A 15,349-nucleotide genomic window follows, 5' to 3' on the forward strand; every position below is an offset into this window, starting at 1 on the left:
AAAGAGAAATTAAGGAAAAACTTCCACTTACCTTTGCAACAAAAAGTTAAAATACCTAGGAATAAACCTGCCTAAGGAGGCGAAAGACTTGCACTCAGAAAACTATAAAACACTGATGTAAGAAATCAAAGATGACAAACAGATGGAGAAATATACCATGTTCCTGGATTGGAAGAATCAACATTGTGAAAATGACTCTACTACCCAAAGCAATCTATAGATTCAATGAAATCCCTATCAAACTACCAATGGCATTCTTCACAGAATTTGAACAAAAAGTTTTACAATTGGTATGGAAACACAAAAGACCCCGAATAGCCAAAGCAATCTTGAGAAAGAAAAACAGAGTTGGAGGAATCAGGCCCCCTGACTTCAAACTATACCACAATGCTACAGTAATCGAGACAGTATGGTACTGGCACAAAAACAGAAATATTGATCAGTGGTACAGGACAGAAAGCCCAGCGACAAACCCACACACATATGGTCACCTAATCTATGACAAAGGAGGCAAGAACATACAATGGAGAAAAGACAGCCTCTTCAATAAGTGGTTCTGGGAAAACTGGACAGCTACATGTAAAAGAAAGAAATTAGAACTCTACCTAACACCATACACAAAAATAAACTCCAAATGGATTGAAGACTTAAATGTAAGACCAGACACTATAAAACTTTTAGATGAAAACATAGTAAAAACACTCTTTGACATAAAACACAGCAAGATCTTTTTTGACCCACCTCCTAGAGTAACAGAAATAAAAACAAAAATAAACAAATTGGACTTAATTAAACTTAAAAGCTTTTGCACACAAAGGAAACCATAAACATGACAAAATGACAACCCTCAGAATGGGAGAAAATATTTGAAAATGAAACGACAAAGGATTCATCTCCAAAATATACAAACAGCTCATGCAGCTCAATATCAAAAGAACAAACAATCCAGTTAAAAAATGGGTGGAAGTCCTAAATTGACATTTTACCAATGAAGACATACAGATGGCCAAGAGGTACATGAAAAGATGCTCAACATCACTAAGTATTAGAGAAATGCAAATCAAAACTACAATGAAGTACCACCTCACACCTGTCAGAATGGCCATTATCAAAAAAGCTAGAAACAATAAATGATGGAAAGGGTGTGGAGAAAAGGGAATCCTCCTGCACTGTTGATGGGAATGTAAATTGATACAACCACTATTGAAAACAATATGGAGGTTCCTTGAAAAACTAAAAATAGAACTACCATATGACCCAGCAATCCCACTACTGGACGTATACCCTGAGAAAACCATAATTCAAAAATAGACATGCACCACAATGTTCATTGCAGCTCTATTTACAATAGCCAGGACATGGAAGCAACCTAAGTGTCCATCGACAGATGAATGGATAAAGAAGATGTGGCACGTATATACAATGAAATATTACTCAACCATAAAATGAAATGAAATTGAGTTATTTGTAGTGAGGTGGATGGACGTAGAGTCTGTCATACAGAGTGAAGTAAGTCAGAAAGAGTAAAACAAATACCATATGCTAATGCATACATATGGAATCTAAAACAAAAAAAATGGTACTGATGAACCTAATTTCAGGGCAGGAATAAAGAGGTAGACATAGAGAACGGACTTGATGACATGGGGTAGGGTGGGCGAAGCTGGGGCGAAGTCAGAGGAGCATTGACATATACACACTACCAAATGTAAAATAGTTGGCTGGTGGGAAGCAGCCGCATAGCACAGGGAGATTGGCTCGGTGCTTTGCGATGACCGAGAGGGGTGGGATAGGGAGGATGGGAGGGAGGCTCAAAGGGAGGGGATATGGGGACATTTGTGTGCATATGGCTGAATCACTTTGTTGTGCAACAGAAACAACACAGTACTGTGAAGTAATTATACTCCAATAAAGATCTATTAGAGAAAAAACAAAAACACAGAAAAACTAAGAATATCGAGTTAAGTCACAAATAGATTCTTTTCATCTGGTCATTATTTAAAACTAATTCTTTCATTTGAAGTAAGATTTCAACAAATACAAATTGCAGTCTTGGGATTACTATGAACACTTAGCGATGCCCACTGGACCTGGACTTGTTGGCCCGGATTTATCGTGACCAGGGAATTATGGTTTTACTGTAGTTTCTTTGTAAACTCACATTACAAAGGTCGTTCTTGACATTTACACAATAGATACTGCTGTGTATTATAAATCCATGCCCTAAACCACCTTTCATAGGCCAAATTCAGAATTCCCCACTAGAAGTGATTGTGAGTGATTTAGAGAAACCCATGGAGATTCGGGCAAGGGAAGGGAGGTCAGCCTTCATGATGTGACGGTGGCATTTGTAGACTATTATTTGTAGCAGCACCGGCGAAGCCAAACACTCCAAATGCTTTGTGACCATGTTCACCACAACATAGCCACAGTCTCTTCTATCCCCCTCTCTCTTCCATGCTGAGGAGTCCTAGGCAGATTCCTAGCACTAGAGGACACCTCAAGTTGTGTGTTAATGCATTTTCATCATCCACAGCTGGAATTACCCCCTTACGCCACTGAGTCTCCCCTTTCCTTCCAAACCCTTTCTTTCTCCTCAGTCCTAATTCAACTCCAGGCAATGAGAGTGGCAATAAGAAGAGGAGGCTCCTGTGGAGGGCAGCTGGGGAGTCTCCTCATCCCCGGGGCCCCATGCACAAGTGTGGGTTATCTGCCCCGCTCCCTTCTGTCTTAGCTGTGCTCCAGAACACTGTGAGCACCCGGGCTAGGAGATTTTAAAGACTGAAAGCCACCCAACATTCTGATCAAGGCCCCCTGGAAGAGATCAGACAGAAGCAGGAGTTCTGTGAGAGGGAGGTTCACAGATTGATATCTCTGCTTTTTAGGAGGGAGCTGCCAGGATTCCATTCTGCTGTTGCTTCCCCTTGTGCCTGTAAAGGTTCACACCCACCCACTGGATTGCCTGCAGGGATGGTATTTAACAAAATAGTGCTAATTTTTAGCTTTCCAAAAATGGAACACCACACCCGCTCCATTAAAAAAAAATCAAGTATTTTGTTCGTTTTTCAGACATTTGATTTCTCAAACATATTTGTTAAGAATGTATTATATAATATAGACTGCCTCTATCCTGTGAAAGGTATCACCAATTATGAATCTGTATGTCCACCTTAGAGTTCTTAAATTAGTTTGGAACTAAAAGAAAAGCTTTTCTCATTTCAGGTCATGGCTGTACTGCTAAAGAAAGAAGCGGCATAAAAGTATTTATTCCATACAACATTTGGGATAGAGCTTTCATTACAACTTAAAATGACAGTAAGTTCAGAAAACTGATGAAAAATGTCTAGAGGATCTTCAAAAGTTACTTTTAAAAAGCTTAACAAGACAAACTATACTTCCTGAGCAAAACCAGGATCAGTTTCTTGAGTTTAGAAACGGTTGATCCCAAAACATAGGTATCAACCATTTTGAGGAATCGTCAATAAATGCCAGGCTGTCAATTAAACAGGAAAACCGTAATTTCTTTTAGTGTTAGAACAATTTTGCTAAACTTACTGGTGTATAGGCCTTTCTTAATTTATAGATTTTTATAATGACTTGCTACCTAAAAATTCATGTTCTTCATATAATTGTTCAGGGGGGAGATTTTAATAGATTTTTCCATCTTTGTACATTTCTAAAACCTATGAGAAAGTGTATAGCCAAAGCATTATTGTGTCTCAGGGACAAATCAGTAAGGAGAAAGCATCCTAGATGAGTGTGTATCATCTAATACAGCAGGTAGAAGTTGATGAAAACTATCATCGGATGATGGTCCTAAAATGCCTCAAGCATCCTACTCTTCATTGGAAGTAAGACTAAATCAAGGAGACAGAGAAAGTGGGGATGTACTTTCATAGGGAATTACAATGGGCAAGGGAGAGAATACAGTCAAGCACTCTAATATCTCCTGCTGTTGTTTACTTACAGAATCTGTACTTTGTAAAAACTGACATTAAATACTATGGGACGAACCTAAAATGTTCTGATTATGTCAATCTTATTGTTTCTGACATATATCTAAATAAACACCATAGTGGTGCCAACAATAAGAATCATGATCAGTAATTTCACTTATCATTTTGATAGACCTGACCATTCACTAAGTGATTTCAGAAGCATTACTTCAGTGTAGAAACACAGCTGCAATTAGTATTTTACAGATGATGCAATCGAAAGTCAGACAGCATGCAGCACCCTGATATTTAGGAGCAAGTAAGCGGCAGAGCAGAAAGTCAGCCAACACTTCAGCCTATAAGTCTGGGTTTCTTCTCACTATATCCTACTTCTACTCTATTCCTCAAAACGAATTAAAATCGCCAAATCTGTTGGAATTTGCCACTGAGTGTATTTTCTACATTATCAAGTCATTATTTCCCATGGTATAAAGTATTCATTCAAATAGAGAAAGAGCAGGAAAGAGAAGTAACATTTGCTGGTCACTCACTACATGCTAGGTGGGAAATTTTTATGATCATCATAGGTATTCTAACAAGCATATTAAAATTCATTCTGATCCCATATTAAAATAATTTCAGCTGGGAAAAATATTAGACATAATTACTATTATCACTTTGCTTTTGAAATTATTGACTACACATTGTTCATTTAACTAGAATAAGCTCTGATTTCTCAGCAATCATTCTGTGGAAAATCTAGCCTACAAATTGTTTTCAAATATGACATTTTGGTGAATACTACATTTAACAACTCATGATGTTGACAATAATGTTATACTTCACAGACATTTAATAAAACATTTATTCATTTAGAGTTTGCCTTTTCTCATAATTTCCAGGGAATAGATTTTTTTTCTTGGTCTCAAACCTATTTTTACAGGCCACTGCAAAATCCATAGCCCCCTAATGCTGTGCACTTGGTGCCTGATAAATAACATGGCCTGGGCACTGTGCCAGGCACTTTGCAGACCTTACCTCATAAGATTATCTGTCTAGTAAAAAAAAAAAAAAAAAAAAAGCACGCTGGGTTACAGATAACAGGTTGCTGCAGGAAAACCCCAGAAAATCTATAAATAAGGAGGATAATCTCCTAGGAATTCCTACCACACCAGCAATTTCAGTGTTCTCTATCTGAATAACAATCGAGTCCAGTGGGGAAAATTGCAGTGAAAATAAAGGGTAAATTGAAAACACAGGAATAAAATTATTTTTTCCCTTTAAAAATGTTACTAGAAATGTTAATCATGTATGGACTATATCTGATAAAAATCTATCAACGTCAGTTCATTAGTTGTGACAAATATACTATTGTAAGATCTTAACAACAGGTAAGATGGGTGTGGGGTAAACCATAATTCTGTGTACTATATTTGCAATTTTTTTGTAAACCTAAAACTATTCTAAAATAAAAGTTTATTTTTATAAATACAATTACAGATAAAAAAGGTTTTAAACAGGAAAAAATGGCCCTAATATCTTCTCTTTACCCTTTCCCTTTCCTTTCTTCCCCTTCATGGATAATTCAGTCACAAAGCCACTGGGTGGGGCAGTACTAACCACCCATGCAGAGGGCAGCTTGTTAAGGAAGGATGGAGTTCAAGTGTGGTGAATAAGTAATCACATGGGGAGAAGGCAACAGGCATCTTGCTGTTAAAGAAAGGAGTTACAGACATGGAAAGAAAATTAGAACACTATCCTGTGGTGATGAATTGGAATTGGAGGTATCAATCAGTATGAACAAATGATTTTCAATATATATACAGAAATATCAATGATGAGAGAGAGAGAGAGAGAGAGAGAGAGAGAGAGAGAGAGAGAGAGAGAACTGTCCACCGAGGAAGACCTGGGATCAGTTTCATTTCAACAGCAACAAGTAGACTTAGGGCCCAGATACTAATTTCTAAACATCATTATCAACTAAAAGCAGTAACTGGTTCATATTTCTGGACGGGAGCTTGACAGTATGATTCTAAACCCTTACAAAATATAATCATTCCTCCAGATATTTCACATCTGGAATTATCTTAATGAAATTATGAAATGAATTAACAAAAATGAAGATTCAAAGATGTTCATTTAGTGTTGCTTATTTTAAGAAAGATTTAGACAATTTAAAATGCTCAAGAGTAGAGGATCTGTTAATAAAAGCATCTGTACATTGTAATCTATGTAGCCATTAAACATAATTTTATTGCTTTATGTTTTATTAACACATTGTGTATGCCTTTATATACTTTTACACAGGTTTTTAAAATATACTTTTAATGTACTTTTGTATTTATTTATGTTTTATTAACACTAAAAGGCATTCATAGTATGTTACTAAGTGGTAAAAGCAATGTAGAAAGCCATAATAACACAGGGTGAAAAATGTATGTGTGTGTGTGTAACAACATCAGTGATGTATATTAAGTAAAACTCATTATATATGAAACTACACACATAACTACACACAGCTGCAACTGAAAAAGAGAATCACAAAATATGCATAATTGTTAACTTCTTGAATTGTGATGTTCAGGTAAATATGATCTTCTTGTTCCTTTTCTTTGTCTTCAAAATTTTCTATAAGAAATGTATATGACCTGGTCATATAAAATAATAAAGGAGTGGAAACCTGGCCAGAATGCATATGAGCCACTTCTCAGTTTTGTTTATACTGCTTTACCTTGGTCTCTGAGAGGGGGCACTAATCACCATTATTAATGATGGCAACCTTCCACTGTCAGAAGAAGCAACACAGCTGAGAGGCTGAGGACACCTGGACAGGAGGCATTCACTCTGAACTAACTGAAAGTACTGACTGCTATCTCCTCACATTCTGATAAGGGAGAAGACAAATCAATGTTGTCAATAAAGAGTGTTTCTGTGTCCTTGAGAGAAGATTTTATGCATAGAAAAGTCCATTCCTAGGTTTCCTTTGGTTTGAAAGCTTAATATTAAATTTATTCAAGGTGCAAATTTAAAAGCCTAACTCACCCTTAAGTTTTTAGATCAATTTACAAATTATTAGTCTAAAATATTTTAATAGTAACTTATAAGAAGATTTTGACTGATAACTGGTCCAATTTTTAAAAATAATTCTTGTTTTAAAAGCTATCCCTTTAAAAATTGTCTGTCTGACAAACTGAATAGATAGGTAGATAAACAGATGGATAGATTATAGATAAATATATAAAATCTTAAATGATCCAATACTATATGTAACTTGTTAAGATTTTAACTTAAAGTGAATCAATCAAAACATCTAAATAATTTATTCTATTACACATTTTAAGATAGAATCAAAAGTCTAGGCTGTTACTTGGTGGGGCAAATTCTCTTACACACTAGAAATCCTTAAATATCAAGTACGCACAGATCTCTTAACACAAAAATATTGCTGCTAAACACTTAACTATGCTAAATATTTCTACTGTAAATTATAAATCTTCCAAGGTTAAAAGCTCTTTATCCATGAAGGAATGGATATCACTACAAATAGTTTTGAGGTTACCTTCTCAGCCAATTGAAGCTGTATGTTGGTTGGAGATTTTCACCAAGCTGCTGACTGGATTTTGGTCAGTGCCATTAAGGGTCACCTTGAGACCTATTCATAGTCTATAACAGGGACTTTGTAACTTAGCGAGGGTTGAGTTCAAAACGCTTAAAGTGACATAGCCCATATTCCAGATTTACTCATACCCTTCCCAAATTTTTAAGTTAGATTAACTTTCATCCTAACTATGCCATTTAATTAAATCCAACAATGTTGAGACACTGCTTCATTCAGTTCTGAATTATTTTTAGATTCTTTCTTTCCATTAGGACCACAATTCCTACATATACATATATTCCACAACATTTGACTGAATTTTAGATCTCTCTTACAGCTAGCAGTCACAGTGTCTAAAGTCTTTCTCCTGATGAACATGTATATATGCACATGAATTTGGAGAGAAAGCAGGAGTGAGAAGACTGTTAAATCACTGGTAAACCGTTCAGTTTGGGGGCAAAGAAACGTCACTGTCTTTTTGCTACCCTACCTTCTACCCCAGGCAAGTTGATAATATAACACTTAACTGACAAAGCTTAGGAAATAAGTTCTACTTCTTAAAAATTTATTATTTATTTATTTAAAAGAATCAGACCACTTCTCCAGTGTACTTTTTGGAAGAGAGAGTGAATTAAAGTGCAAGCTCAATTGCTTGGCCTGCAATGTGGTGTCACATGGGCATAGGAAGTTAGCTGTATCACAGCCACCATGCTGCCCCTCACCCTATAGCTCCCACTGACAGCAGAGTCCCAACGCCCAGAGAGCTCAGCACCTTAGTGGAGTCTTTTTCACTTCAGTTATAGAAACGCCAATTTGACCATAGAATTTAATAGCAAAGGAGAAACAATGCTGCCGCCTCATATTTAGAACACCCTGTTTATACTCTCCTGAAGGCAGAAAGGTAAAACAGACTTAATTGTGCCCAATTGTGCTCTAAATGTGCTCATTTTAGAAACAATTATTTACTGATTCTCAATGCCAAAAGAATGTCAAAAAATCAAAAAAGCAGCCCAAAAACTTACAGAAGAGTTACAGCTGAAATCCTTCATATTGTATAGTTCTCACCAATCTAGGCGAGCTCCAGTTGTATCTGTGCCGTGAATAAAAAGACATTGGCATCCAGCACCAGGATTATCATCGGCCTACTCAGAAAAATGATTAATTTAAGATAAATAGATTCTGGCTTCAGATACCCTGATTGTATTGTATATCCCTGATACTGCTGTATAGCAACACTCTCTCCATTCAGACGTTATTAGGTATTCAGAGGGATGGTTCTTTTCTACTCATGTAACACAAAGCATTCAAGATTTAATCTAGCTCCCTGTATGCTGTGGCTCAATTTTATTTCACTTTACCATCACCCTACCAATACAAATCTCTTCTTCTTTAATTTAACTTTTCATAACATAATCTTATTTTTGCTCCTTTCATTGCCCACCTTTTTATTTCACCATATAAAAATGGCTTAAAGAATGATAGTAAAATTATGCCACTTAAAGCAAATTAATAAGTCAAATAGAAAACAGCAGTCACAACCTGATAACATGTTTTTAAAATTTTGCAGAGCATGAGTATGCTTTAGTTTTCCCTGAAAAGATTTTATTTTTTCTAAAGATCCACTTTTTAAAAGTATAAGTTGTAAGTGTAAAGTTGTCTTCAGTCAAAAAAGCTATTGACTATTTTTTAATTCATAGTTTCTTAAAGGCAAAAATGATGTACTAGGCCAGTATTGTTTTTCAATACAATAGAACAATTTTCCTCCTTTTATGAGGCATAGGTCTTAGAGAACAACTTTATAAAAAATATAAGACTAGCCTGGTTCTTAAATATATCATTGGAGGCAAATTCTACAACTAAGGATGAGATACTGCAAACAAGTCACACCATTTACCTCCACATCTGGAAACTCATTAAATATCACTTCCCACAATCCTGTGAGCCTGAATCCATACTAGGCCTTTAGTCAAGAGTTGAAGTTTAAAAGTATGCTTTCTTTTTACTGTAGTGCTGTCTTATTACTGAAAATTTACACACACACACGAGATAGACATTGAATATGGCTCCATAGTAATTAGGTACAATATTTTGTGGAATAGATAGAGATTTAACCTGTCAGGCAATGACTAGGCCAGACTAGTGCAACAGCAAGTGTAACAAATACTCAAGCTGTTTGGCCAAAAGAGTTGAAAATTCTAAGGAGTGGGAGATCCAGATGACCTTAATATTTGACCCTAAAACTTACTATATGATTCTGAGAATTTTGCCTTTATAGTTATGCTTTTAGGCATCTTGTATCGATGGTTGGATTTTTCTGAGTATATCACAACTGAACAAAAGTGGCTTAGCCAACTGAAAATTTAAAAGTTTTACAAGAACACAAAATATTCACATGGAAATCATAATTATTTCTACTAATTAGATCACTGGGTTAGGAGTTTAGACCTTCTAATTATTTCAGCCAATATCTTACAAAATGTAATGCTTAGAACTTCCCGAGGCTAAAAGAGGCACAACATAATTCTTTATCAATATTTCAGCACACAAAGACACACCGAGTCCAGTGTAGTTTTGCCTAGGATCCCTCCTGGGATAAGTATTCATATTGAAATGGTTTTTCTTTGAGGTCAACAGTGGCAATACACGCTGAGAGGTCCCTGTCATAGAAACAAGGAACTAGAGTAACAGATGAGGCATGGACCAGAGAGGCATTCATGCATCTCCAGCAGATGCTAGCACTGAGAAATGATGATGGAGGACCAGATGCCTACACTGCCCCCACTGTCATGTTACTTAAGATCCTGGGAATTTGTCCTCCCAAGTAAAGTAGTCACCCTAGTATACTTTCGTAATCTGTAACTCACTTCAAAAATAAAGTGATTGCTCCTTATAATTATATATATTAAACCAGTGATATTTAGTATCCCATGAGGCTCTGAAATGTCCCAAATTGCCAATGTTAGTGGGTGTAGTTTCTGAAGAAATATGGAATTTTCCTGAATTAGAATGAGCAAAAGAGCTTCGAATTCATCATAGCCTGGAAAGGGTGCAGGATGATAAAGGCTTGCTGGCTATATTAATGAAAATCTATTTAGATGTCTAGGACACAGACAATTTTTTAAAATATTTCACTATGTTGTTTTTACTACATTGCTTCTCTGGTTACATAAAATAAAAATTACGAGGTTACTTAGACTTGGATTAATAATAATCTTCCTTTAAAAAGAAATGCTTTTAAAAGTTTCATTCTAGCCTAAATCCTCATTATATATATGGAATACAACAATATTTTAGCAGGTATTTCTGACTCTAAAATCATGCCTTTCCAAACATCTCAAATACAATTATTAATACCATTAAACGTGGCACCCATCATATTACTTCCCTGGGTCAAAACATTTAAAGGTTCTCTATTGCACAAAACAAAATTCAGATTCCTATAACTATTTTTTGAATAGCTCTAGCACCACTTTACTCATTGAAACATCTATCATATTTCCTGAAAAGTACTCTAGTAAGAAATATTACCTCTCTCTTTCAGTATTTCATGTATATGTGTTTTTGTCAACCTTTCTATAAGATAAGCAACTGGAGCGCCTTATTATTAATTAGCTTCTTTGTGCCATGTCTTCCTTAACAGTAAGAGGAATTTGTTGTCAGTGGTGCTAAGTTCCCTCCCAACTCCAAACTTTTATTAGTTCACTTTTCTCCACTCGCCACAGCACACTGATCAAAGTTAAACCAAAAGCAAACACCAAAATAGATATTAATTTACTGATGATGTGTTCTAGTATATTATATGGACCAGAGTAGATACTTGTACTGAAAATATAAAGGTTACTCCAATCATAATTATCTTTGTGTATAGAAAGCAACTTCTCCATTACTCAGAGATTTTTGGAAAACTAAGATTTGTTGTGTTGATGTCACATGACATAAAACACACAACAAGTGTGTTAGTAAGCCATACATCTTTAGAGCCCATCCATCTGCCAAAGAACCAGAAAATAAATCTGATAAAGGAGGAAAAGTAAACATAACTCAGTTCAGTGTTATTAGCAGTCTCCAACATCTCTGTATAGAAGTGATGATCTTAAAATATTTTCAAAGTGTATAAATGCATTCCATTCTTAGACTCCACCTTCATGGCTGGACACAACAGCAATTTAGAAAAACACAGCATGCTAGTTTTTAACAGAGAAAAACCTAGGATCACTGAAGCATAATTACCCTATAATCTTCCTCCTCTGTAATTTACTATCAAAGTACTTTCATTCTTTATCACCAAATGTTTTGAAGAGTGGTCTACTATTTGACCACTTATTCTACATGGACTCACAGATCAACTGCAAACTGGTTTCTCTCAGCCATTTTACTGAATCTATTTTTTTTTTTGAATCTATTTTTTTAAGCCTCCAGGAAACTTATAATTGCCAACATTAGAAGGTCACCTCAGTCCTCAAGCTTTCTGACCTCTCTTTAGAATTTTATCACTACCATCCACTTTTAAACCTCTCTCCAATATTGACCTTCAAGGCTCTGTGTTTTCTTTGTTCTCCACCTCTGATGTTTTGCCACTCTTTCACTGGGTCCCATTTGCCCACTTCTTAAAATTAGGTTTACATGGTACTCTTCTCCACCTCCACTGTCTCCTTTCCTTTCAATATCTTACAATCACATTGGTGATTTCAACTCTTCCCTCAACGCAGATGACTATCAAATTTGCATCATAATCCAGACTTCTCCAGTTCTCCAGACTCTAATTGCATTTATACCTGCATGTTTCTATGGCAACTCCACTTCAACATAATACATACAAACTATTTTTCCTCCAAAATCTGGGCTCTATCCTCCATCTGTATTTAAAAAAAAAAGAACGCAAAACCGTAGATCTCTCAGTTACTGACATTCAAGCCCACAGAGTCATCTTTAAATCCTTGCATCTCTCACCTCCCACATACAGTTGATTAAGTCATGAATAGCTTGGTGATGACTTGCATATCTTCCTCAATCTCAGCAACTGCTTTAGTTCAGATTCTAACTATCCAACTGGGCTAAAATCTTTAAAGACCAATCCTTCTCTCGGTAGTATGCCTTAGGCTAGTTATATAAAGATCTCATGTCCTGTAAGGTTTTTCTGGACTGAGTCTCCTGCATTGTCTTGATAACTGCTCCATCTTTCATCTCTGTGCCTTCTTATCTTGACTCTCAGTCATTAAGCCCAGACACCCCTTGTTGAACCTGATTCAGGATCTGCCATTTTACAAATTCTACCCACCAGGAGGCTGTTAAGCTAGCCTCTCCCAGACTCACAAAGAGAACAACATGTGCATTACCTTTTATCAAACCATGACCACAGCCTTATTGGGTTTTTTTAGTGTTAATTTCTTCTTTGGAACAGAACAATAATGAAGACAGGCTTAGAATATTTGGAATATACAAAACAAATATCATCACCAAATTCTACCAGTTTTAACATTTGGCTAGATTTCTCTCTACTCTGGTTTCTATATTAAAAAAAAAATTAGAATCACATGCTACATATAATTTTGTGTATTATATTATTTACTTTAGAGAATAACCATTTTTCCCTGCATTTAAAATATTCTTCAGAAATGGTTTCAAGGCACCACAGTAATACATAATTAATACATCTATTCAAATTTTCAAAGTCCTCTTTTAATTCCTATAATAACCATCTTTACATTAAAATCTTTGTCAATAATTTTATTTCTTTATGATATGTACCTGGAAGACACATTACTTAGTCAAAGAGTATGAGATTTTTAAGCTTGTAATCCATATCGTCAAATTACTTTCCAGAAAAGTTGGACTAACTTACTTTTTGACTGGCAGAGAGTAAGGGCACTGATTCACCAACTACAGAATTCTTAAAACTGCTCTGGCTACCCCCAGCATCCCTCACCTCTAATTCCTCTGTTCTTCACAGGCAACTTTCTAAACACAGCTACGATTATAGGTGCTCAAAAAATCCGTGATTCCCTCCTACACACAGAGTAAAATTCAAACCTCTGAGCATGGCGTCCGGGTCCTCCAAACACTGGCTGCAACTTCCTTTTTTTCCCTTCTCTTCCACTTCTCTCCTTTGCTCACCCTCGAGTCTAAGCCAGCAGCTCTCCTCCAGATAGAGAATCACCCGGAGAGGCTTTCGCAAATATATAGAGTTCCATTCCACACTAATTAAATAAGAACCAGGAGCCGACTTTTTAAAAAGTTCTCCACCAGATGATTCTAATAGCCAAGGTTTAAATTACCACAAGCCAGCCCATTCTGCCTTAAAGCGAAATAGAGAGAGCCACTGGGAGAACATGTCAAAAAGGCACATTCTTGGCCCTCACTTTAAGCGTACTAACTCACACCTTTTAGGGCTAGAGACCAGGAATTGGCAATTTAACAAACCCGCAGATTCTGTGGTATGAGAACTACACTCTAGCCAAACCAGGCTATTGTCATTTTCTTAATGAAGTGAATGTATGTCCTTCGCCCTTTATGCTTCAAGCTTACAGTTTGTTTGTACCTTCCCTGATCCCCATCTCTGCCCCACTGCCACTCAGACATACGAATCACATCTTTTTTTATGCTCGGCTTTGCTTATTCTTCCAGCCACATTTAATTGTTCTGGCATTTATGTTTTCAGTGTCCATTGTTTATGTCTTTATTACAGTATTTCTTCTCTCCAGCCCTGTATTAAACATAGTTGTGGAGACTTTAAGCTCCACTAAGAGAACTGAATTTTTCATGTGCAGATACAATATCTGATTCACAAGAATGTCTCCACAGTGTCTGGCATATTTTTCTACAAAGAGTAGACATATGTTAAATGTTTATGCTAAATAACAAAGCATTTCTAGCCTGCATTCTCCTTGATAAATAATTACCAAACACTGTTCCATAATGCTTTGGCAAAAAGAAGCAATGCTGGAGAAGGTAATCTAGTTTTCTTTTTTTATAAGTCTTAAAATATCTAGTGATTTGGTAATGAAGCTCACTCTGGTTTGCTCTGCTAAATCAAGTATATGTTGTCTACTTAATAGTTTATGTGTAACTGAACTATTATAAATCAACTATACTTCAATTAAAAAATAATAATAGAAAAAATAGTTTATGTATACGCTTAGTGAAAGGTTCTACCCAAGTTATTAGCCATTTATTTAGACCATTAATTCTCTTACACTAATTATTTAGATATGTCAAAACACAAAGAAAGATAGCAGACGGGATTTAGAGTTTTCTGTTTTTCTAGTACACGAGGACAAGTGAAAGGTTAGAGTGGGATCTGATATTCCAGGTAGAAATCAAGTTCTGTTAATGCACATCCTGACATTCTGAAGTAATGAATTCAAGGAACATTCACAAAGCCACTCCCCAAATCTGATTCCCTGAAGGCCATGCCCAAATATGAACTCTCTCATTAAAGTTTCTAAGAAATCCCAGCCACCCTTTCTACCTCAGTGTTTCTAAAGCACTGAGCAACATTTGCATGGTATTTATTGTTTTTTCATGGACATCTCACACTCCTACTGGACTCTAAACTCCTAAAATTAGGGACCAGGTGTTTTTCATGTTTGTGTTTCTTACAGTGCCTATGATATTACCTGGCATATCAAAGGTGTAGATAAATCTGAAATGAATGGGAAGTTAAAGACAGTACATCAATTTTATTGGATCACAGGAATAATGTAGGAATTTTCCTTTCAATTTACTTTCTCCAAACCATATGCTATCCTCCATTTCCAGAAGAATTGTCATGTCATAGAGGAGCAAAGAATGACCCTGTGATCATGAATAGACAGAG

The 15,349-nt window shown here is 36.0% G+C and overlaps 1 protein-coding gene across 1 annotated transcript in view; it reads right to left on the reverse strand.

Moving 5' to 3' along the window:
- Positions 1 to 15,349, reverse strand: part of ZNF804B (zinc finger protein 804B) — a 513,593-nt gene that overhangs the window by 452,064 nt on the left and 46,180 nt on the right. The window lies entirely within an intron of this gene.

This window comes from Monodon monoceros, unplaced genomic scaffold (assembly GCF_005190385.1).
Source record: "Monodon monoceros isolate NGI ecotype Baffin Bay Population unplaced genomic scaffold, NGI_Narwhal_1 Super_Scaffold_2, whole genome shotgun sequence".
NCBI classification, from domain to species: Eukaryota; Metazoa; Chordata; class Mammalia; order Artiodactyla; family Monodontidae; genus Monodon; species Monodon monoceros.